This window comes from Apis mellifera, linkage group LG7 (genome assembly GCF_003254395.2).
Source record: "Apis mellifera strain DH4 linkage group LG7, Amel_HAv3.1, whole genome shotgun sequence".
Taxonomy (NCBI): domain Eukaryota; kingdom Metazoa; phylum Arthropoda; class Insecta; order Hymenoptera; family Apidae; genus Apis; species Apis mellifera.
In genome coordinates, this window is record NC_037644.1 from 12997322 (window position 1) to 13021987 (window position 24666).

The following is a 24666-nucleotide window of genomic DNA, read 5'->3' on the forward strand; positions in this document are numbered from 1 at the left end:
CTCCTTTTGAAAAAGTAAAATATGCCGAAAATGTTATCACGCACGAAATCAAACTAATTTTTCTTACGAATAAACCACGAAATGGCAAATATATAAATAACAGAGCACAGTGAGTTCAGAGTGAAGTTGGCTGTGGATAGAGTAGCGACGCCCGTGTGAAAAAGCGAAATTACTGTTCGAAGAGGAATAATATAATATTTCGACAAAGACGGTGGAATTCCTTCGTTACGCGATAACGTGATTCGATTTCTCAGCTTTCTGGTGGTGAAATCCTTGGAAAACGAAGAGAGAGAGAGAAGTATATCACGGAAGCATGCGCGGAACTCGATGCAAAGAATGAAAGTCGGCCTCTCTCTATTCCGTTCGCGGAGCAAACTCTATCAGGAAAGCATGGTCGAAGGCGAGGTAGGTGTAAATAACTGGTAAACGTTTGTCACATTTGTGTCCTTTCCGACTCGATAGCTCGGGGCTGGGCCAAGGTTTGGCAATTGTGCAACCTTGGAAAATTGCAAGCTTGCTTCATCTATCGATTTCGATGTCTTCGCGATCATCGAGAAGAAATGATTCTTTCCTTCCTTCCTTCCTTCCTTCCTTCTTCCTTCCTTTCTCAACGTTTCAGCGATATTTCAATATTATGATTTTATAAAAGTAAACCAATGGCTCTTCTCGCAGTAATCTACACACTGTTTTTTCTACACATTTGTTCAAATCAATTGAAGCATCGTTGATGAAAAAAATAGATGTAAATGTAAATTCGTTCTCGTTTGAAGAAATGAGAAAAATGGACGAATGTATTCGAATCTTCGTTGAGCTACTTTTTTTTATCGTCGTTAAATATTGTTTTTTTTTCTAGACTCCAATCGATATTGCACCATTGTCACAGCGTTGTATATAATGCGATACATGCGGCGAGTCGCATGGAATGTCACGGCCAACGCGGCAGAAAGAAATAACAATATCGGTTGTCATTGATATTCGAAATATCGATTTAACGGGAGTCGTTTCCCGGACACGGACGTGTCGACGCTTCTCCTCCCCTCGAAAATATTAATATAACGTTAAGACGATGTTCAATCAGAAAAGTTGTTCAAACAAATTTAAAGAATGGAAGATGATAGAATAGAAAAGAAATAAAGAAAAACAAGAATATTCCGCTTGTGTTGCATTGAAAGATGAAGAGACCTTACAAGAAGTGGCTCTCCAGGAATTTTCGTCTCTGTTCACAAAAGTTTTGCGACCTATTTAAAAAACGCGTGGACCTGTTGCTATACAATCGAGGCGATCTTCGTCGATGGCTCTTCTCGCCAGTAATCTACACACTGTTTTTTCTACACATTTGTCCAAATCGATTGAAGGATCGTTGATGAAAAAAATATCGGGGGATATCTGATTCCATCTATACAGTATAAAAATTTCCTGTTTTTCCATTATTTCTCGCGAACAAATCGAGTATCTCGTTATTTCTTATTTCCTGTTTCCGACGAAATCGCTCGTCGATCTAGGAAAATAACAACACGTTGCTCGCTGATAAACAATGCATTTGTTTTCTCTTTTCAATTTTTGTTGAAAAAATTGTTTCCTCTTTTTGGAAACAGGTATAATAATCTTATATTTCATCGATTATATTATGGTGTGTGAATATGGAAAGGAAAGTAGTATGTATGCAGGAATGGTTAGACAGGTACGTAAGTAGAATATCCTTAACCTATGATGAGACATAGGTTTCAGAGTTAATCCAAGTTGAAAAAGTTAAAAATTTGGAATAAAGTTGCTTCGATTAATTACTTATTAAAATGTTTCAATAATATTTATTCGTAGTCTTATATTTGATCGATTATATTATGGAAAGGGAAGTAGTATGTATGCAGGAATGGTAAGACAGGTACGTAAGTAGAATATCTTTATGCATGATGAGACAAACGACATGGGTTTCAGAGTTAATCCAAGTTGAAAAAGTTAATAAATTTCGAATAAAATTGCTTCGATTAATTACTTATTAAAATGTTTCAATAATATTTATTCGTAGTCTTATATTTGATCGATTATATTATGGAAAGGGAAGTAGTATGTATGTAGGAATGGTTAGACAGGTACGTAAGTAGAATATCCTTATGCATAATGAGACGTTTCAGAGTTAACCCAAGTTGAAAAAGTTAAAAATTTCGAATAAAATCGCTTCGATTAATTACTTATTAAAATGTTTCAATAATATTTATTCGTAGTCTTATATTTGATCGATTATATTATGGAAAGGGAAGTAGTATGTATGTAGGAATGGTTAGACAGGTACGTAAGTAGAATATCCTTATGCATAATGAGACATAGGTTTCAGAGTTAATCCAAGTTGAAAAAGTTAAAAATTTGGAATAAAGTTGCTTCGATTAATTACTTATTAAAATGTTTCAATAATATTTATTCGTAGTTATGATAATTAATCTGCTTTTAGTACAACTTCAACTGTTTTCCACGATCTATCGTTTCGAGCGATAAATTGTTGGAGCAACTTATCGAGACAACTTTATTCGCAACTATTCGATCTTCCTCATCTATTATAGATAGATTTCTTTACAGAGATTGGGGAAAAATTTTGAAGTTTAACAATTGGTTTAATAATTCATGTAGAACGTTTAATCGAACATTTTAAACGAAGTTGCTGTTCGAAACAATTTCGAAATTTTGACAAATTTTTAATTTTTCAATGGACCTATCACAATCTCTGCTCTCGATTACGATGAAATATTACCGATTTGCTTTCGAACGAATCAAAGGGAATGATACGAACGCGTTGCTTATTAAAAAAAAAAAAAATTCAACAAATCGACGAATAATGACACGATTTTTAATTAAAACCACGCGGTCGTACAATGGACTTGGACGAGTTTTCAGCAGAACGCGATATATCGATTAACGGGACATTGTTCGTGCCACGGAATATAATAAAGTTACTCCATTTATCCTGCACGTTAACGTGGCATAATGGAAACCTCTAGAATTTCCGGATAATCGAGAATCTATAAAATTAAACCTCGAATAGCTCGAATGCCGTTACGTGTTTCGCGAAGCAGAGGAAACCGAAAGTGAGAAAATGTATAAATTTAAATCTGGATAAAGTAGACTCGAATCTCTCCAAGAAAATTATCCGACGAATTCTGCTCCTCGTCGTCGGGAAGGATTTTTATCCAAGCGATACGAGCGAAATTGCAATCCCTGATACGCGCACTCTCTTTTTCTCTCTCGTTTCAGAAGCGTTTTTTTAACGTTCAAAAAAAAATTTCGATAATCTTTTTGCGAATCGATACGCGGTGAACGTGATCCTGCGATTTTATGCTTACGCCTGTCCACGGCGTAATGCATTCGTAATGAATATATTGTCCCATTTCGTCTGCGTTTTATTATTCTATTAACGAAACTCGATGCTTGGCCGATCTGTTATATAGATTATTAATAGATTTCAATTTTTAATCATTGGATAATTTTAATAAGTCTCGTGGCTCTGTTAAAAAGTAACGATATTATTATTATTATTGTTAACGAAGAATTTACCGTTCGTCGATAAGTTCAAATGATCCATCGCGTTTCTCTGTCAGAAGAGAAAAAAAAATCGAAGAAGAAGAAGAAGATTCGAAGAATTTTATCCCAACTTTCACATCTTTCCAAATCTCCGTCGAGCGCACGTGTGATAAAATTTATCCGCTCGAACGGGATTTTTCGTGGCTCTGTTAAAAAGTAACGATATTATTATTATTATTATTGTTAACGAAGAATTTACCGTTCGTCGATAAGTTCAAATGATCCATCGCGTTTCTCTGTCAGAAGAGAAAAAAAAATCGAAGAAGAAGAAGAAGATTCGAAGAATTTTATCCCAACTTTCACATCTCTCCAAATCTCCGTCGAGCGCATAATAAAATTTATCCGTTATCGAACGGGATTTAAAAATCTCGCGTGGATCTAAATAAAGAGGCGTGGATCGAATCGTGGGAACTCGTGACGAACCCGTTTCTTCTCCATCGCGCTCGAGTGTGGAGGATAGAAGAGAAGGAAGAGGAAGGAAAGATTCGTATAAGGGAGCTTTAGAAATCGTGAATATATTGTTAAAAGTTAAAGTTGGAAAGATCGTTGCTTTCGAATTTCTTGCGATCTTCATGATGGAGACATGATCGTGCGGATATCTGGTGTGGCCAGATACGTGATCCGCGAGAGAAGGCAAGGGATGGCCAAGGGGGGAGAGGTAATGTTAGAGAAATATCTTCTGGATAGCATGTGAAAGCCAAGCTTCGCGTAAACGTCGATCAACGATATCGCATTGTTGTCGACGGGGCTCTTTCAGCCAGCCTTGAGAGAGATCGTTTCGCACGGTTGTTGGAGATTCTGAAAATATTTCTTCGGGCAACTGGGTTATTGGAAAGTAATTTCTCGGTGGGAGGAGATAAACTTTTGCATTTGTCGATTTTGCAAAATTCAAGATAAGTTTTCTTATTATATCGAGAATAGAAATGAGTTCGTGGTCGATTAAAGATTATTAAAATTATGATACGAATATGAATCTGTTAAATGCTTTTGCTAACGAATTGTTCCTTTTGAATGGCGAAAAGAAGATCTTTTTCAGACTTCCTGCAATTTCATCTTTCGCTGTTCCTCTTTCAATATTTTTTCCCATCTTTAAAATTGTGTTTGAAACAACACAAACACTTAATTCTTCTGAGAAATTAATCCCGAATAATTGAAATTTTCTTAGATTTTAAATTATTTTGCACAATTCTCTTCATTCTTCATTATTCAAAAAATTTGTCCTTGTTCCAATTTTTAACCCCACAAACGTCGTCCCAAATCAATTTTTAATGCTACGAAGTTTAGATCGAAATTTTCTTATTCTTTCTTAAATAAAAAGAATCATAATTCGTTTCTCAATTGATTAAAAAATAACACGATAGAATTATTTCTTTTGTTAAACACAACTCTCTTCATTCTTCATTATTCAAAAAATTTGTCCTTGTTCCAATTTTTAAGCCCACAAACGTCGTCCCAAATCAATTTTTAATGCTACGAAGTTTAGATCGAAATTTTCTTATTCTTTCTTAAATAAAAAGAATCATAATTCGTTTCTCAATTGATTAAAAAATAACATGATAGAATTATTTCTTTTGTTAAACACAACTCTCTTCATTCTTCATTATTCAAAAAATTTGTCCTTGTTCCAATTTTTAATCCCACAAACGTCCCAAATCAATTTTTAATACAATTTTAAAATTATCTACGAAGTTTATATCTTGCGCAACTGATTTTCTTATTCTTCCTTAAATAAAAAGAATCATGATTTCTCAATTTTACGAAATTTAGATCTTGTACAATCGAATTTTCTTATTCTTCCTTAAATAAAAAGAATCGTGATTTCTCAATTGATTAAAAAATAACACAACAGAATCATTTCTTTTAGTAAACGCAACTCTTTTAATTATTCTTTCTAAAAATTTTCCTTCTTCCAATTTTTAATCCATAAATGTCCCAAATCAATTTTTAATACAATTTTAAAATTATCTAGTTTAGATCTTGCGCAACTGATTTTCTTATTCTTCCTTAAATAAAAAGAATCTTCTGATTCTTTTCTCAATTGATTAAAAAATAACGCAACAGAATCATTTCTTTTATTAAACTCTTTTAATTATTCTTTCTAAAAATTTTTAAACATCGTCGTTCCAGATCAATTCTTCTTAGAAACTAATCCCAAACACTCGGTCACTCCGTGGAACACGCAATCTCGTCTGACGCAACAGGAACACAAAAGCCTCGATCGACTAATTATGAATCGGGCAACCAGCAGTACACGGATTCGAATCGCTTCCCCGGTGACCGTGAAAACCGGGTATATATTTGGGGATGGAAGTTTGGGAATCGAGTTCGAATCCGAGCGTTGGGCCACTCGAGGGATGACGGGCGTCAATTATAGACGGTGGGACAACGTGCTGGCGATCCCCGTCAATAACCATAACCGTGACGTTTCCATCTTTGCCGCTCGCTACATTGACAGCTCCGTGGGATTAGCCGCTGCTGACTAGTTCCCCTCAAATTCGGATCCATCGAATATAAATTGTAACGTAATAACACCTAGGTTGCCTTTATTAGGCCTCGTAAATTCAACGATATGTGGAATTCGATTATCCAAAGCGAACGAAAAATCGTATTCGTGAATTTGCTCTAAGAAATATAAATAATTGTGATTAAAGTAAGTAGATAAGTAATTTCTGAATCACAATTTTTATATTCTCGACAATAGATAAATAGTTTTGTGGTTTTTTAAGAAAGGAAACGGAGAATAATAAATTGTTGTTCTGCGTGCAAATTAGATTGGATTATTGCATGGAGAATTTTCATTCTCAAACATTTTTACGAAAAAAAAGAATCTTTGAATTAACAAGAATTTCTTTGGCTCTCCTTTCGAGTCTAATCACAAAAAATTCATACAACTTTGTGAAAGAGAAAAACACTTTGAAGAAGAATTGGCACATAAACACATTATTAATTCAGCTTGTTGATTCTAAATTTCGTAAAATTTTACAAGATTCGAGACAAATGTAGCGTGTGGGGACGAGAAAAGGTTGGAATTAAAAATTTAAAGTGAGCGGCTAGTTGCCGATATCGTTCTATTTATACGGAGGGGAGAAATTTCACGGTAAATTAAACGCAATTTCGCGAGCAGAAAATTATCTTCGTCGGGGGCCAAAAACTTTAGAATGGTTTCCTTTATGTCCTTTTATTTCCCCCCCTCCCCGTTTGATCAAGAAGAGATCGATCGTTCAAACTTCTCCCTCTTTTCTTTCTCCTTTCTCTCTCTTCCTTCTACTTCTCTCTCCAAAAATATATATACACGACAGCTCGGTGTTCTCTGTTTACCCGAGTTCCATAACCGCCACTTGTTCCAGTTCCTACCTTCTTCGGTTCCACCACCGCCATTCTCGTTCCCAAAGGGGATGGGGAAGTGGAAGCTAACCCCTTCCCCCCCGATCGTTAAGAAGCGAATGGATAATTGCCTACAACTTATAACCAAGTTTGCACAGAGACGAGCTTGTGTTACGCCCCGTAAAAATTTCGCGGGCGGAATAATGGAAAATACGGTGGATCCGAAATACGGTGGAGGGAAGTGGATCGAAGCGAAGTTCAAAGGGAAGAAGAAATTGTGAAAAGATTGTAGTAATAAGAAAGAGTGATGCGCATGATTCCTCTTCCTCTTCCTCCGTTGGAAAAACTTTTAATAAGTTCCACGGCTCGGTCGTGGAAACGAGGAAGAAATTGGCGATGAATTTGTAAAGTGTCCGGAAACTTGGCGCGGAACAGAGAAGAACAGAGTTCTGTTTAACTTCCCCCCTGCGAACTGAAATTTTTCAAAATTTGAAATTTGAAATTTTCTATTTTTCTTTTTTTCTTGACTCGATCGTTCAGTGAATTTGTTTATATTAGAATAATATATGAAAGGCTGGTTATTATTATCATTGGACGAAGCAACAATTTTACGTAATTCCAATAATTCTAATTAAATCACAGTGTATACTTTATTTATATGCGCTCTATTAATGAAATTTGAAATTTGAAATTTTCTATTTTTCTTTTTTTCTTGACTCGATCGTCAGTGAATTTGTTTATATTAGAATAATATGAAAGGCTGGATATTATTATCATTGGACGAAGCAACAATTTTACGTAATTCCAATAATTCTAATTAAATCACAGTGTATATACTTTATTTATATGCGCTCTATTAATGAAATTTGAAATTTGAAATTTTCTATTTTTCTTTTTTTCTTGACTCGATCGTCCATTGTGAATTTGTTTATATTAGAATAACGTATGAAAGGCTGGATATTATTATCATTGGACGAAGCAACAATTGTACGTAATTCCAATAATTCTAATTAAATCACAGTGTATACTTTATTTATATGCGCTCTATTAATGAAATTTGAAATTTGAAATTTTCTATTTTTCTTTTTTTCTTGACTCGATCGTTCATTGTGAATTTGTTTATATTAGAATAACATATGAAAGGCTGGATATTATTATCATTGGACGAAGCAACAATTGTACGTAATTCCAATAATTCTAATTAAATCACAGTGTATACTTTATTTATATGCGCTCTATTAATGAAATTTGAAATTTTTCTTTTTCTCTTGACTCGATCGTCCATTGTGAATTTGTTTGTATTAGAATATGAAAGGCTGGATATTATTATCATTGGACGAAGCAACAATTGTACGTAATTCCAATAATTCTAATTAAATCACAGTGTATACTTTATTTATATGCGCTCTATTAATGAAATTTGAAATTTGAAATTTTCTATTTTTCTTTTTTTCTTGACTCGATCGTCCATTGCGAATTTGTTTATATTAGAATAACGTATGAAAGGCTGGATATTATTATTATCATTGGACGAAGCAACAATTTTACGTAATTCCAATAATTCTAATTAAATCACAGTGTATATACTTTATTTATATGCGCTCTATTAAGGAAACAAGAAATCAAAGAAATCCGTTGTTGAACTCGATTAGCGAGACTACAAGTTAGATCGGTCGGAAGAAACCGAGTAATCCCCTTTTCCCTTAATCGTCGACTATCCCTGTTGAAGAGAAAATTGAAATAATTGAAAATAGTGGAATAGTTCCATTCCAACGAAATTGGAATATCACTCTCGAATATGTGGAGATTAAAAAAGAAGAAGAAAATTTCCTTTGTTCGAGCAAATTTATTCGAACATTCTCTCTCTCTCCCTCTCTCTCTCTCTGTGTCGAAGAAAGTGATTACTCGACCGAGTCCTCGTATCTCGAGATTCGGTTAATTTTCCCAAGATGAGTTTCCAAAGAGAGAGTTACGAGAGTTTCGAGAAAGGAATTCATTGTCCCAATTTGTGATGCCGGAATTCTGCGGTAAATAGCAAACCCTTAAAGGGTTTGATCGAAAACCCTTGGGTTGGGGGGCCATCGTAACTGGTGCAATATCGTAAACGTTTCGGCGGTGTGTCGATTAATCCAACAAATTCCTCGCGACGTTCTCGACTCGGAGAGGAGGAATTTATAAAAAAAATGAAGGAAAAAATGCCTGTTGAAATTATTCGATCTTAAATCTTCTAATTAAATAACCAGAGACCAGGTTTATTCTTAATTCTTCGCTTTACTGACAACTCTTGTCCTCCAAGAAAGATTAAAGAACGATAAATTTTACCAAACGAAAGATCTACGACCCTTTTTTATCATTCATAATATTCGTGATGATAATTGAATTCGTTGGTACGCAAGATTTTCGTTAAGATTTCGTTAAGATTGCGAATTCCACTGGTATCGAGATCGATCGATTGCGCGCGAACTCGTTGCTGCCATTCAATTTTATGCAACGTCGAACGCAGCAAATAATCACAAGAGGCGCGTGCACGACTCGATCAAAGCCGCGGATAATTTTCCATGTTAATTAAACGCGGGCTTGCTCCGGGCTGTTTGACATCGCAACAACGAGAGCAGGAAATCACGCGGGGATGTCGAATTATTGGATGAATCGAAACGAAACCCCCGATCGATTAAATAGATATCCTCCTGAAGGTGTTCTTCTTCCACGCAAGTGCGAGTGGCTGCGTCTGTGGTCGCGTCTGTCTAATTATTCGCGTATAATCGGCCGGGGTAATTAACTTGGCTCCTCCAGCTGAACGTTTCAATCGAAATAACTTGTTAGCTCGTTCCTGTGCAACACGATTCGATGGAAAGTAAATTATATGATTGGATTCGAGAGAGAGATTAGAGAAGGTATATCTTTTTACTGCGTCAAAACCGTATGTTGTTAACGATATTAATCATTAAAATGTGCAAAAATGCTGTGTGAAATAATTCTGTCGTAAAGGAATCGCGTAAATGAACGTTTCAAGTAATTCGGTTAACAGGGGGAGGAATAAAATTGAGAGACGAAGAATGATCGTAAAAAATCTAATTTTACAAGCTCTAAATCTTTGGTTTACTCGCGTTATTATATTCCCTATCCTCCTCTTTCGGGTTTCTTTCGGAGACGATAAGTCAAGCCCTCGATTCGATGCCTCGTCGTAACCGTAAATTCGAAATAAGAAACGATACTACGATTTTTAGCTCCTCCTCAAGTTCAACTTGCCTTTTATCGTATCCGTATAGAAAACGATTTGATCCTTAAATGGTTAGGGCGCATTCTATTTCCTGATCAAAAAAAAGAGGAGGGGACAATTTTATGGCACGAATTAAATGGAATAATCGATCGATCACAAAAGTAAGATAAAATTAAGATTAATGATCTGAAAAATCTGAAAGAAAAAAATTTTACACCTATTGGTGGGAGGGAGAAAAAAACACGGGCCCATAAAAACGGAATGGAACCAAGATTAATGACCACGAGACATGGCCAACGAGGTGACCAATCGATTCGATTCCGAAAATACAATTCCCTATATTCCCTATATTCGTCACTCTCGATATTCCTCGATCGAAATGTTTCGATCCTCGTCCAAAAAAATTCTTCTTTTCCTTTCCGAATTTTAAAACTCTCGTTCAAAACTTTAACTTACTCGAAAACGAACGATCGTTCGATAATAGTTAAATAATAAGTTATAAGAATCGTTCGATAATAAGTTAAATAAGAATCGATATCTTATCGATCATAAAACGAGATACGAGAAGGCGTCACGTGGAAGCACAATTACAAGATGACGAGAGACCGCTCCGTATCATTTTGTCCGCTCGTAATTGGTCGTTGTAGGTAATTTTCATCAGACGTACGACACGCAATAATTGGCGTGGATCACGTTCGATGGACACGTTTGTCTCCCGACCGATGTACCGACCGATGGCAATGTCGTTTCCCCGTCGAAGGGAGAGAAAAGAGCGCCTCGCTCCTCCCTTCTCCGTTAATTAATTGCTCTCGAACGATCCAGTCGCCAGCTTGGAGGAGGAGGATTTTCGCGGGAAAAGAAGGGAAAAAGGGAACATCGCCGCCCTCTCCTCGGGCGTGCAATTGACGGGTTGTATTCCGCGGTTATTTCCCGTCGATTAAACGGAACAATAGCCGAGATCGTATGCTGTTCCAAAACTCGGGAAGCGAGACCCGGTTAGGTTAGGTTAGGTTAAATTTTTCATCGAGCGCGTCCTTTCCATGGATCCGTAGGGATAAAGAGCATCGACACGATTTTCCTCGAAAGCGGAGTAACTTAACTGACGCACGACACACGGATAGAAACAGGAGAGGAGGAAACAAGAGAAAAAATGGAATATCGAAAATAGAAATTGGAGAATTGAACATTGAAGATAAGATCATAGTTTCTAAATATTGTACTTAAAATGACTGAATTGGATAAATCTGATTCGAACGAAGGTCGGCCATTAAAATACTAAATCGGTCTGGTAAATTTATCGTTCGTGGGATCCTCGTTTGAAGAATTGCATCCCGAAATATTCGAAGGGAGAGAAGTGAGTGACGGTAGTAAGAAGACTCGGCGGGTGAAAGAATGAAGACCGAGCAAAGAATGATCCGCTACGCCCCCTAACAAAATTGTTCGTCCTTTCAACCTTCGGCTTTTCGCTACCTCTGCCCCCACAAAGGCATTATTCAAATGCGTTACTTCCGTCGAATGGAATTTTTCCTACGGTGAAGATCGAAATCGAGGGATTCGTTAAACTTATCCTTGCACCTTTGAAATATTTTCAGAGAAAAAAAGATTTCGATGCCCACTGGGGATAGGATGTAATTTTAATTTGGATCGAAGCGGCAATTTCCCTCGAAATCAAATTTTCGACGAGAATCACATCTTTATTTCATTACTTCGTGACCATTCGACAGTGAGAGTTCTTTCTTCTTTGGAATGAAAAGGATTATTTTAGGAATGTTCCTCGAATCTTTTCTTCTTCTTTCCTTTCTTTTAAGATTTCTCGCTAATTTTTTCAAAAGTTGAAACTTTTCTGTTTCTCAAATTTATCATATGAAGTAGGATAAGTCTGAATTTGGAGTGAAATGGTATATTTTTAGAGATCGTTTCGAGCTCTAAAGTTTTCTTCTTCGAAGTAATGGAACGTAACGCGTCTGAATTCGGGGAATTATTTTTCTCCTTGCGCCGATATTCGTATGAACGCGATATATCCTTCGTCATGCGAAGGATAGAAAAGTCACAGAGCGTGTTGTAAAGTGTTGCGAGAGGAGGAAATTGGTCCGGGGGGAAATTAATGTCGGCCACAAAGCGGCCATTTTTGCGGAATCGACGGAAGCGTAAATAAAAGATTAAGCTCACTCGCAACCCTTACTCCACGGCTTGATCCACGTTGTTGGGAAACGTGTCTTTAAACCGATCGTGAAGTTATTTCAATTCGTAAAAATGAATTTATACGATCGTCCATTCCATCGTGAAATTTCGTTAAATTTCGTTATTGAAAAAATTTCATTTCCTCCAAAAATTCATATGCAATCCTTTTCTTCACGTAACTATAATATAAGTTTGATTATTTTTGCAATTTTGATTGGAAAATATTTATATATATTCCTAACGATGCACAATTCTTGATAAGTAAATACTTTTATAATTGATCGTTTAAAAGCAAGAAAGATTCTTGTCTGACCATACGTAGGGTTATTCTACTCGCCGCGTCAATCTATTTTTCCAAGCAACGATTTTAAATTTCAAAAAAAAAAAAAAAAAAATCGTGGAATAAACTCTGAAAAAAATTGATTCAAGTATCTAATTTTTCTCGCAAATGCACGATTCCCATTTCGACGAACGAATCGTTCCACGCGTTACGTGCGTTAATTTTCTATTGCATTGTACGGAACACATAGCCCCGAAACATCAATTGTCTCCAAGACGTTATCTTCGCATACGTTCCGCCATGAACTGCAAGCTGCCAGTTTAATCGTGGAATGTTCACGGGTATGCCATTCCTCATCCCGAATTTCCATTATCATAATCATATTACATCTTATCGCGACGAAGACGACGGCGGCGCGCTATTCCAGAACAGTGCTTATTATCGAGGAGGAGGAGGAGGAGGAGGAGGAGCACGTGTGCCATATTTATATGTAATTTTATATTCGATCTTTCGGCGCAGCTGCTAGCGTTACAACTTCTCATCATTTCCTCTCGATCGATAAGAGATCCAATATGCCTCGAGTGCATGAAAGAAAAGGTGAGAGAGATAAAGAAAGAGAAAGACAGAGAGAGAGAGAGTGTGTTGTTTCAAGAAAAATATTCAAATGTTAACATTTATTTCGTGAAAGTCGTTACGAATAAGCTTTATATCGACGCACTTGTCTAATATTTGTTAATATAATACTGGATAGAATTGTTTAATTTCTGAACAATGAACGAATCTTCTTATCTCATTTCGACACTTTAATTGTAATTATTTAAATTTAAAAAAACGTTTGATCACCCACTCCTTTTTAATTTTATCTTACTTCGATTTTTAATCAATCGAAAATTTTGGACAATAAACAATGCCTTCTCATTTTCTATTTGTTATAAAAATTTCGATACTTTTATTCTACAATGAACGAATCTTCTTACCTTATTTCGACACTTTTATTCTCATGTAGTAAGTTGTAATTATTTAAATTTAAAAGAACGTTTGGTTACTCCTTTAATTTAATTTTATCTTACTTTTAACATTTTTAATTAATCGAAAATTTTGGACAATAAACAATGCCTTCTCATTCTCTATTTGTTATAAAAATTTCGATATTTTTATTCTACAATGAACGAATCTTCTTATCTTATTTCGACATTTCTTAAGCGTAAGTTCCAATTATAATTATTTAAATTTAAAAGAACGTTTGATCACCCACTTCTTTTTAATTTTATTTTCTTACTTCGATTTTTAATTAATCGAAAATTTTGGACAATAAACAATGCCTTTTCATTCTCTATTTATTATAAAAATTTCGATACTTTTATTCTACAATGAACGAATCTTCTTATCTTGTTTCGACATTTTTATTCTCATACGTAAATTCTAATAATTATTTAAATTTAAAAAATTTTAAAAGAACGTTTGATTACTTCTTTAATTTAATTTTATCTTACTTCGATTTTTAATTAATCGAAAATTTTGGACAATGCCTTCTCATTCTCTATTTGTATATTTATATAAATAAAAATTTTATAAAAATTTTTATAAAAATTTCGATACTTTTATTCTCATACGTAATTATAATCATTTAAAATTTAAAAGGTTGACTCAGTTTAATTTTATTTTTGGACAATAAATGTTCTTTTCTAGGTCTCATTCTCTGCATTTTTTAATAAAAATAAAAATTTCGATACTTTTCTTTACTCTCACGCGTAAATTCCAATTGCAACCATTTATATTCCAAACGACACTTTTGATCGCCTAATTTTATCTTACCTCGATTTGTGATTATCGTATCGAACACGTACTTCATTTCTCGAAGTCAAAGTTGAAAACCGGTTAATTCAACGACGGAGCAGGGAGTCCGTTTCGTTGATTCGAGTAATTTAACCAAAAAACGGCTCGAAACGAGAACGGTTTTCGGGCCACGATAATCTCTGGTCGGCGGATCGTCGGGCAAAATTGGAATGTCTAACACGATTCTTTCGAATCCTCGCCACGTTAAACGGAACGGACGTTGGATCGAATGGAGGAAAAAAAGAAAAAGAAAAAAAAAAAAGAATAGATGAAAGTGGAGGTGGATCGTGAGCGACAGGCAAATCCTAGATATCCTGCGAGATGGGCGGAAAGATCCTGCGGAACTTGCGGATATTTATCATCTCTGGATCACGCGTAGTAGATCATCCCGAAACTCATTAATTCGTTCAGTCTGATAAAATCTTGAATCAGAATCTTCGAAGAAACTTTTCGTGGAATCGATTTCGAAGAAAGAAAAAAAAAGAAAGAAGCATAAAACATGTTTTGATATCATTATTATTTATTCGTAAGGAAAATTGATTTTAATAAATAGAATAAATATATCGTTTAATATTAATGTCACAAAAAAATGTTATTGGATTTAATAACAGAAAGCAAAGGATATAGCAAAGCACTTTCACTTTTACATTTCACGAGAAAGTGTATATATTTTTTTACGACAGTCTCAAGCCAGGAGAGAAATATTTGAGATTGAATGATCGACGAGAAATGTATAGGAAATGTTCAACTATCGGTTAATTATAATTGAAACAACTTGTTTCCTGTCACGTGTATTTTATTATATTCTTATTATGCAAGATGGATGAGAAGGTTTGTGCATTTTTGGTATAAATGTTCTTGAAGAGAAAATACGGGTTAAAATTCAAGTTAGGTTAAATATAAATGTATAGGAAATGTTCAATTACTAAATGTTCAATTATCTGTTAATTATAATTACAACTTGTTTCCTGTCACGTGTATTTTATTATAATCTTATTATGCAAGATGGATGAGAAGGTTTGTGCATTTTTAGTATAAATGTTCTTGAGGGGAAAATACAAGTTCAAGTTAGGTTAAATATAAATGTATAGGAAATGTTCAATTACTAAATGTTCAACTATCGGTTAATTATAATTACAACTTGTTTCCAAGTCAGGAAAAAAATATTTGAGATTGAATGATCGACGAGAAATGTATAGGAAATGTTCAACTATTAGTTAATTATAATTATAACTTGTTTCCTGTCACGTGTATTTTATTATAATCTTATTATGCAAGATGGATGAGAAGGTTTGTGTATTTTTGGTATAAATATTCTTGAGGAGTTCAAGTTAGGTTAGGTTAAATGACGAATGATATTCGAAGATTGAAGACATATTGGACTCTGATTATGTTCAACGTCAATTCGCTTAACTTGTTAATCGTAATTCTGGTTAATTCTGGTTAATTCTGAAATTGATGCAAATACTCCTACAATCGAGGATCACTGGAAATTGATGTCAAATATTTGTAAGGATAGGTCAGCTGAAGAAAAAAATAAAGTCAAATTATATAGATAACAGGCTTGTATAAATCTAAACGAGATATAACAAAGAAATTTTTCTTCTCTTGTTTTCCAATTCCTCGTAGCTTCCAACAAGAAACGCATCTTGTTCACATTCATTGCTCACGTGGCGATATAGCGAAATTTTGTTGAGTTATCGAATAAAAAAAAATGTATATGAAAAATTGAAATGAAAAACAATTTATCTTTTACGTATATATATTAATTAACCATCGATTAAATCGATCAACGATATTAAATAACGATATCAAAAGAATTATTTAATTGTCAAATTTCGATAATTAATCCGTACGGAACGATAGTATTCGGAAAAATACACCAACGCAAAGTTGTGCAAATATATTCATTGACGCGAGCCGAATATTTTCCAGTGAATGTAAAAATATTTATTTATTCGAATCATGTCGATTGCTCTTTATCGATTCCTTTATGTATTTTTTTTTTTAAGCAAACTCGCATCCCTTTTCGTATAACTATTCAATTTTCTCTCTTTAAACGCTTGTATTTACAGAGATGCGCTTAATTATAAAGATTACTGGCTCCTGTTTTACCGATCAACGGTATAATTACCGCGAAAGAAGAGAGTACGTCGAAGGGCGCTTAGAATGAAATTTAGAGAAGAATTTCAGACACGAGTAAAGTAAAGCTCTCGAAAATAGTTTTAAAACTTTTTGACCGATACTATTACACCCTCTTTATGATTCGTAAAAAAAAAATTCCTTTCGAACAATTTTAAAATGCTCGTATTTTGATTTGTATATTCTTGCGAATCGATGCCTCTTTGAGATAAAATATCAGGTTAGAAAAAGATACGTATATACATCGTTTATTCCATAGAAATCTGAATGTTAAAAGTCTCGACTTCGAGCTCTTCACTCTGGCCAGTATTAATTTGAATGAAAAATAATTGGACAGATATGGTTAGACAAATTTGAATAAAGTGGTGAGATCCACTTAAAATTCTCGAGTATCTAGCTAGAACGAGTGCAAGGCTGGTAATAAATTACACCAAGGGCGAAGAGAGATTAGGGAAGAATCATTTAGATATTTTTTTCAATTTCAATATTCAAGTATCCATCCATACTTTAATTATCCATACACGCAACGTATCTATAAATTTATACAAATTTAATACATAATTTTTTTTAATATATAAATTTCTCAAGAATGGACCAATGAAAATTTAAAGCGTGAAAAAATATAATACAAGTTGATTTCGTTCCGGGATCGATCGATCGTAACATCACGAAAAACACGACGAATAATATTCTATTTTAATCGTAAACGTCATAAATATCGAGAATTAATCTCGAAATCAACGGTTCGAAGTCGAATCAATGCGTTTCACGCACGAACAAAATTTCGAACACGATTTTTGAAATTCGAAACGATGCGTGCACCGAGTGATATAACTCGTCGACGCGCGCGAAAAATCGAAAAATCGAAAACGGCAAGTTGAAACGGCACGAATTTCACGTCATCTCGGAAATCGCGCGTTACGTAAATCCTTACGTAAATATCTTAGAGATCCTTACACGAAATATTGCCCTGGAATCGAGGGCAACTCTCTCTCAACTTTTCTCCCCGAAATTAACGAAATCTTGAAACTTTCGTGGTGTTACTTCGCCGTTAAGAAATATCCGTGGTTAAATGGAACCGTGTTTAATCGAAGCTTTGTTTAGCTTCTTTCTCTCTCTCTCTCTAATAAAATCGTACGTAATAAATTTCGTAAATTGCAATTCCATATTTTTTTTTTTTTTTTTACGTGAAAATAAATATTGGAAAATTTTCTTAAAGTAAATTGTTTAACTGGAGCTTGAATTTCTGGAGTTGGGGGATTGTCGAAGAAAGACAATTGTATTCCAGTTTTGCCACGAGTTTAAGCGTTTCGCGAAATACCGCGGGGGATTGCATCAGGCTTTACCAGCCACGAGACATCTTGTTTTGTAAATATATAACCGTAGCGGTGCTGCAATGCTAAAGTAGTCTGTCTCCGCGACGGAGATGCGATTAACGTCTCGCGAAAATATTCGGGAACGCGTTTCGAAAATACTCAAAATACTCGCTCGCTTCTCTCCCTTCCTTTTCTTCACGATTACCATTCAACAGTGACACGTTACGAGCTATTCGAAATTCCACACTTTATCGAAGCGCGATATTGCAGCTGTCCCAACGTTTTAATCCGTCCGGACATTGCACGAATCAAAAATTTCTTAGAAAGTATCCAAACTTATCCGAATCAACATTTTCTATCTCCCAAAATTTTCCTTTCGAGGAAAATTTAATCGCTGGTCTTGGAATAAGAAGAAGAAAAAGAAGAAAAAGAAGAAGAAAAAGAAAAAGAAAAAGGAAAAAAAGAAGAAAAAGAAGAAGAAGAAGAAGAAAAAGAAAAAAATCATTACGATGAATGAAAAATTGATGGAAAATTTACCAAAATCAATATTACCTTTTTTACGCTGAAAATCAGCAACTTCTTGCCTTCAAAGAACAAGAAAAAAAAGAAAAAGAAGAAAAAAAAGAAGAAAAAGAATCATTACGACGAATGAAAAATTGATGGAAAATTTAGCAAAATCAATATTACCTTTTTTCCCTGAAAATCAACAATTTCTGGCCTTCAAAGAACAAGAAGAAGAAGAAAAAGAAGAAGAAGAAAAAGAAGAAGAAGAAAAAGAAGAAGAAGAAAAAGAAGAAAAATCATTACGACGAATGAAAAATTGATGGAAAATTTATCAAAATCAATATTATTTTTTTTCCCTGAAAATCAGCGACTTCTGGCCTTCAAAGAACAAAAAGAAGAAGAAGAAAAAAAATTATTACGACGAATGTAAAATTGGGCGGATAAATAATGGAAAATTTACCTTTTTTCCGACCCTGAAAACTTTTTCCTTGCGGAAAAACGATGACTTTTGGCCTTCAAAGAACAAGAAGAAGGAAAAGAAGAAAAATCAATACGAATGAAAAATGATGGAAAATCAAGATGAATATTTCTTCCCATGGAAAATCGATGGCTTCTGTCTTTCAAAGAAGAATCATTACGAATGAAAAATTACCGAGAAATAATAGAAAACTTACCTTTTTCCCGATCCTGAAAACTTTTTCCTCGCGGAAAATCAACTTTTGGCCTTCGAAGAACGAGAAGAAGGAAAAGAAATTATTAAAACGAATGAAAAATTGCTTAAAAAACGATGGAAAATCAAGACGAATATTACCATTTCTTCCCGTGGAAAATCGTGGTGGCTTCTGTCTTTCAAAGAAGAATCATCACGAATGAAAAATTGAACGGAGAAATAATGGGAAATTTACCGGGATCGATGTTACCTTTTTCCCGATCCTGAAAAACTTTTTCCTCGCGGAAGGAAAATCGGCGGCTTCTGGCCTTCGGGAAGAAGGGAAGAAAAAGAAGAAGAAAAAGAAGAAGAGCAGCCCCGTATCCGGCTTCCGGGGCGAAACGCGTGCGCGGGTGGTTTTGTTGTGGAGGGGTGGAGGGGCGATGGCGGGGGTGCGGTCGCGGATACAGAAACGTCGCACTTCAGTTGGGTTTGGTTCGCGTCTCGCGACTGGCCGACAGCTGGCTCCTGCTCTTTCGTTTCCGCCGCCACCTATTCGCGTTCGCCTATTTCCGCTCCTCTCGGCTCTCGCACGTCTCGCCTCTTCCATCGCGTCGACGAGTGTGACACCGTTTCGCGACAGTTCTCGTGTTCACTCTCTTCACGGGATCCTTCCACGGAATATAATCCAGGACCCGTCCTCTCATCATCCTCCAAATCGCGAGAAGACGTCGTCCTCGTCGTGAATGGAATGGAAACGTACGTGGCCGAGATATATTCGTGAGTGCCAGATTCTCTGCCTAACTTGGATAATAAGGATTTTCGGAATTTGCTTCGTTCAACCAAAGGGATTGGAATCTTCGTATTCTACGCAGGAAGAATTTTATTTTATCCTAGATCTCGTTTATCGATTTCTCTTTTCTCTCAATAAAACTCGACCGTTCCTTCTTCTCTCTCTCGAACAGGAGGGATCGAGAAAAGTTGGATCGGATCGATTCTTCGACGACAACCGCGTCAACGATTCCTCTCGCTTTCCAATTCTTTATCCATATCCCTCGAATCTTCTCCTTCCTTGAGGCTCGAAACGGATGCCGTAATTCCTCCTCCTCGAAAACTTGGGCTCGAGTTTCGAACGCTTCGTGTCGCGTGACAGCACCGCCGCGCGTTCGATCGCGCGCGCGCGATTTTTCCGGAGAGAAATCGATCGAGAAATTCGATTGGACGGATCTTTCCCTCGGTAAATAAAGAGAGAGAGGAGAGGAGAAATGACGGATGGCCGCCGATCGGGTTGGGTTAAAAACGCGGGTGAAGAAAAAGGAAGCGCGGTTTTGCGGGGTCCAACTTGGCTTCGACTCCGCGCTCCTAATGGAATATCTGTGAAACTTTTCTCCTTTTTTTAATTTTAATCTTTCTTCCTTTTTATATTCTTCACCGTCGCTGCGATTTCTACGCGGTGAGAAATATCCTCTTTCGAGAATATCCTCTTTCGAGAATATCCTCGATCGTTCTTCAACGGTTGGCGGCGGTTAATTTATTTCCGGGGGAGGGGCGATAAGAAGGATTAATCGTCGGCTATTTGTGCTTTAACAGGGATCCTCAAGTCGACGACCTTTGCTCTCCGGTGTATAATAATTTTCGTTTTAAAACGGTGTTTTCATATACGATTAAAAATCCGCGAACCAAAAAATTATCCTGAAAAAGTACCAACTCTTAATTTCGAGTAAGACAGTCTTTCGAATAGGAGGAATGCGAAAAAGGCGGAACAAAGAGAGTTAAAGGAGCGTGCTGGAAGTTACGTTGTACGAATACAATGCGTTATTAACTCGGCGATATTACGTTTTCACCGTTAAATTATTCGATGAAGAGATGTATAATGGTTTCGAGAGGGGAGGAGGAGAGGGGGGGGGGCGATCGAGCGCGTTGGGTCGTTGATTGGATTTTCTGATCTATAGCCAGAGATTGTGGTTCATTAAGCGAGAATTCAGTGTTGATTGTGCGATGAATTTTGTAATTGATACGATCAAGTTGTCTTCCTCCTTATTCGATGGATTATTATTTAACGTATCGCGTTTTATACGATTATTATTATTGTAAAACAGTTTATTATCGTGTTATTTAAGAATATCGTGTCACGTGTCTACGTGATGATTATAGAAAAATTTGCGGCAAGAAAAGAGGCGAATCGATTTCAATCGATAAATAAACTTTTGGAAAATTTTACAAAATTGTTCGATTTCTTTCGATCCGATTTTTAGACGATTATTGAATGCCTCGAATGATTACAATTTCTCGGCCGTTTTAATTTTAAGATTTTATTTGAGAGATAAGGTTTATCCTTCCCCTCTCGATCTTCTTCCCTTTCTTCTTTGCGTATGCAAATTATTTCGAAGTTTTTCCCCGGAATACGTGTACTCTTCATTATTCACCCAGTGAACGCATTAGCGTTCCTTAAACGTCACCTGGAGAATTTCACCCGATAACCACGAATCTTTCCACGTTTTTTTACCCATGCCAAGCTTTAATCCCATTATATATAATCCCCTTTTTATCCCGGCGTCGTGCCACGGAATTTTAATGCAAAAATGAAACTCATTATCATTAACAAATTGTAGTTAAAAACCGTAAATACGATCGTCTTCCTCTGTTTCATTATATTCAAGTTATTATATACCTATCCTCTTTAATTACAAATAAATAAAAGGATGAGAGAAAAAGCTGTCTATATCTCTTAAATTCAATTTATTCAACGTGTTAAATATTTCTCTTAAAAGGGAATGAATATTAATTCTTGGAAAATTTCATCAATGAAAAGAATCAGGAAAAGAAAGGAAAAATTTATTATTACAGGCGACTATGGAAAATTGTTTCGCTTGCCGAGACACTTGGCCAAAGAGTACAGTGGGCAAACTTTCCCCATCAATCCAACAAACCTCCTCCAATCGCAAAGTACGTACGTTAGTTATATACAAGCCGTTCATTAACGAGACTTCAACGATCGATTTTCGATTAATCTCCGACAACCGCATCGACACGAAGCCGAGAGACGGGGAAGGAGGAGAGAGAGAGAAAAAAGAACGACACGAGTTTCACCTTTGCACGCGATTTCGTGGCCCCTCGAATTTATTCCCCGCCATCGCATTCGAAACGAAACAGCCTCTCGAAAAGCCTCCCCTGATCCCGGTTACAACTTGGAAAATTTCGCCCCGTGATTAACCTTTCCTCCAATATTCTCGAAATTTCATTCGGAGAAACGACGAATTCTCTTTCGCGTAATTATCGCGTTTATCAAACGTTTAATACGGGGTTTCGAGGTATTTCCAAGATATCGACGTGTTAAAGTTTGCTTTTCGACTGTCGTAAGCGAATTCGAACAATATGATACATAGAATAATATTATAAGCGTGAATAATTCTTCTCCCTTTTTTCTTCTCTTTCACACAATCGTTACTTCGAACGAATGTATTTTCTGTAAGAAAATATTTAAAATAATAGAATATTGGGAAGATAGCCTTGAAAATCGTCAGAAAGAATATTAAGCGTCGTTGATCACAGTTCTGTCGATATCTGCAAAAAATAATAACAGTTCACGTTATTAAAGTTTGCTTTTCGACTGTCGTAAGCGAATTCGAACGTGGTTTAGACACGTAGTTTGAACACATAATACTGAATAATATTATAAGTGCGAATAATCCTCTCCCTTTTTTCTTCCAAACGATATTGTTATTTCTCATCGAATTCGAATTACTTCGAACGAATCTATTTTCTAGTAACAATCGACGTGTTAAAGTTTGCTTTTCGACTGTCGTAAGCGAATTCGAACGTGGTTTGGACACGTAATACTGAATAATATTATAAGCGCGAATAATCCTCTCCCTTTTTTCTTCCACAGAGTATCGTTACTTTTCATCGAATTCGAATTACTTCGAACGAATGTATTTTCTGTAAGAAAATATTTAAAATATTGGAATATTAGGAACCTAGCCTTGAAAATCGTCAGAAAGAATATTAAGCGTCACAGTTCTGTCGATATCTGCAAAAAATAATAATAGTCGATGTATTAAAGTTTGCTTTTCGATTTGGATACATAATACTGAATAATATTATAAGCGTGAATAATCCTCCCCTTTTTTCTTCCACAGAATATCGTTATTTCTCATCAAATTCGAATTACTTCGAACGAATGCATTTTCTGTAAGAAAATATTTAAAATAATAGAATATTGGGAAGTTAGCCTTGAAAATCGTCGTCAGAAAGAATATTAAGCGTTGTGATGAATAATTTGATAGATATTTGGAATAAAGATGGTTGACAGTAGCGATATTTCTTCGTCTAGGAAAACATTAGCGACTTAGACAAACCGTGAAATGTGTGACCGACATTCTTGTTGCTTATGGAACAAGTTATTATTGGAACTTGAATCGTAAAACAAGGGGTTTAATTATCACGCGTGCAACTAACTTCCTTCCCCTTTTTATCGTAACTTTTATTCAGGGCGCCATCCAAAAAAGAGCTCTGAAAGTTTCCAGTCGTGCGAGAAGCGTCCATATCCAACTTAAGAAATCGAAGCTACTGAAATGCTGAATTTTGCGCGCCAAAGATTTAAATTTAGAAATTTTAATCAGGAAGACAACGTTTTAATGAGTCAGAGGAATAAAAACAGAGAAGAATTGCTATCTATCCGAAACAATTAACCAATCTTGTACCCGATTCACGTAATAAAATCTTGAATACGGAAAAAAGGAGGAAAGAACTTATTTGCACATTCGATGTACAATATCAAGGACCGATAAATAGATTTTCGAACGTAATTCATCTTTGATCCTCGCAAAATTATCCCTCATACAACGTAATCATTCTACTTAATATTCCTAATATTATTCCTTCTTGAATTCTTCAACTTGATCTTTCCAATCTTAGAATGTTGGAGATTTCGGATACAATAAGCCACCCAACGAAAATTATCCCTAATAATCATTTCTACCTAATTATTATTCCTTCTTGAATTCTTCAACTTGATCTTTCCAATCTTAGAATCTTGGAGGCGATACAATAAACCACCCAATGAAAATCATCCCTGATAATCATTTCTACTTAATCATTATTCCTTCTTGAATTCTTCAACTTGATCTTTCCAATCTTAGAATTTTAGAGATTTCGTCGATACAATAAGCCACTCAACGAAAATCATCTTTGATCCTCGTAAAATTATTCCTGACACAACGTAATCATTTCAACCTAATCATTAATTCTTTTTGAATTCTTCAACTTGATCTTTCCAACCTTAGAATTTTGGAGATTTCATTGATAATCATTTCTACCTAATCATTATTTCTTCTTGAATTCTTCAACTTGATCTTTCCAATTTTAGAATCTTGGAGGCAATACAATAAGCCACTCAACGAAAATCATCCCTGATAATCATTTCCACCTAATCCTTATTCCTTCTTGAATTCTTCAACTTGATCTTTCCAATCTTAGAATCTTGGAGATTTCGCGATACGCCACTCAACGAAAATCAATCTTTGATCCTCGTAAAATTATCCCTCATACAACGTAATCATTCTACCTAATATTTCTAATATTATTTTTTTTTGAATTCTTCAACTTGATCTTTCCAATCTTAGAATCTTGGAGGCGATACAAT

General features: G+C 35.4%; 1 protein-coding gene across 6 annotated transcripts in view; it reads left to right on the forward strand.

Annotated features, from left to right (window-relative positions):
• LOC412818 (NMDA receptor 2) overlaps positions 1 to 24666 on the forward strand; it is a 311909-nt gene that overhangs the window by 25497 nt on the left and 261746 nt on the right. For 5 of the 6 annotated variants that reach the window (XM_006569470.3, XM_006569473.3, XM_006569472.3 and 2 more), the window contains exon 1: positions 19494 to 19802. The exons of the other annotated variant lie outside the window; for it this stretch is intronic. The gene's annotated coding sequence lies outside the window, so the exon portion shown is untranslated. Of the gene's footprint in view, positions 1 to 19493; positions 19803 to 24666 lie in introns of those variants that run through there. 6 annotated transcript variants of the gene reach the window in all.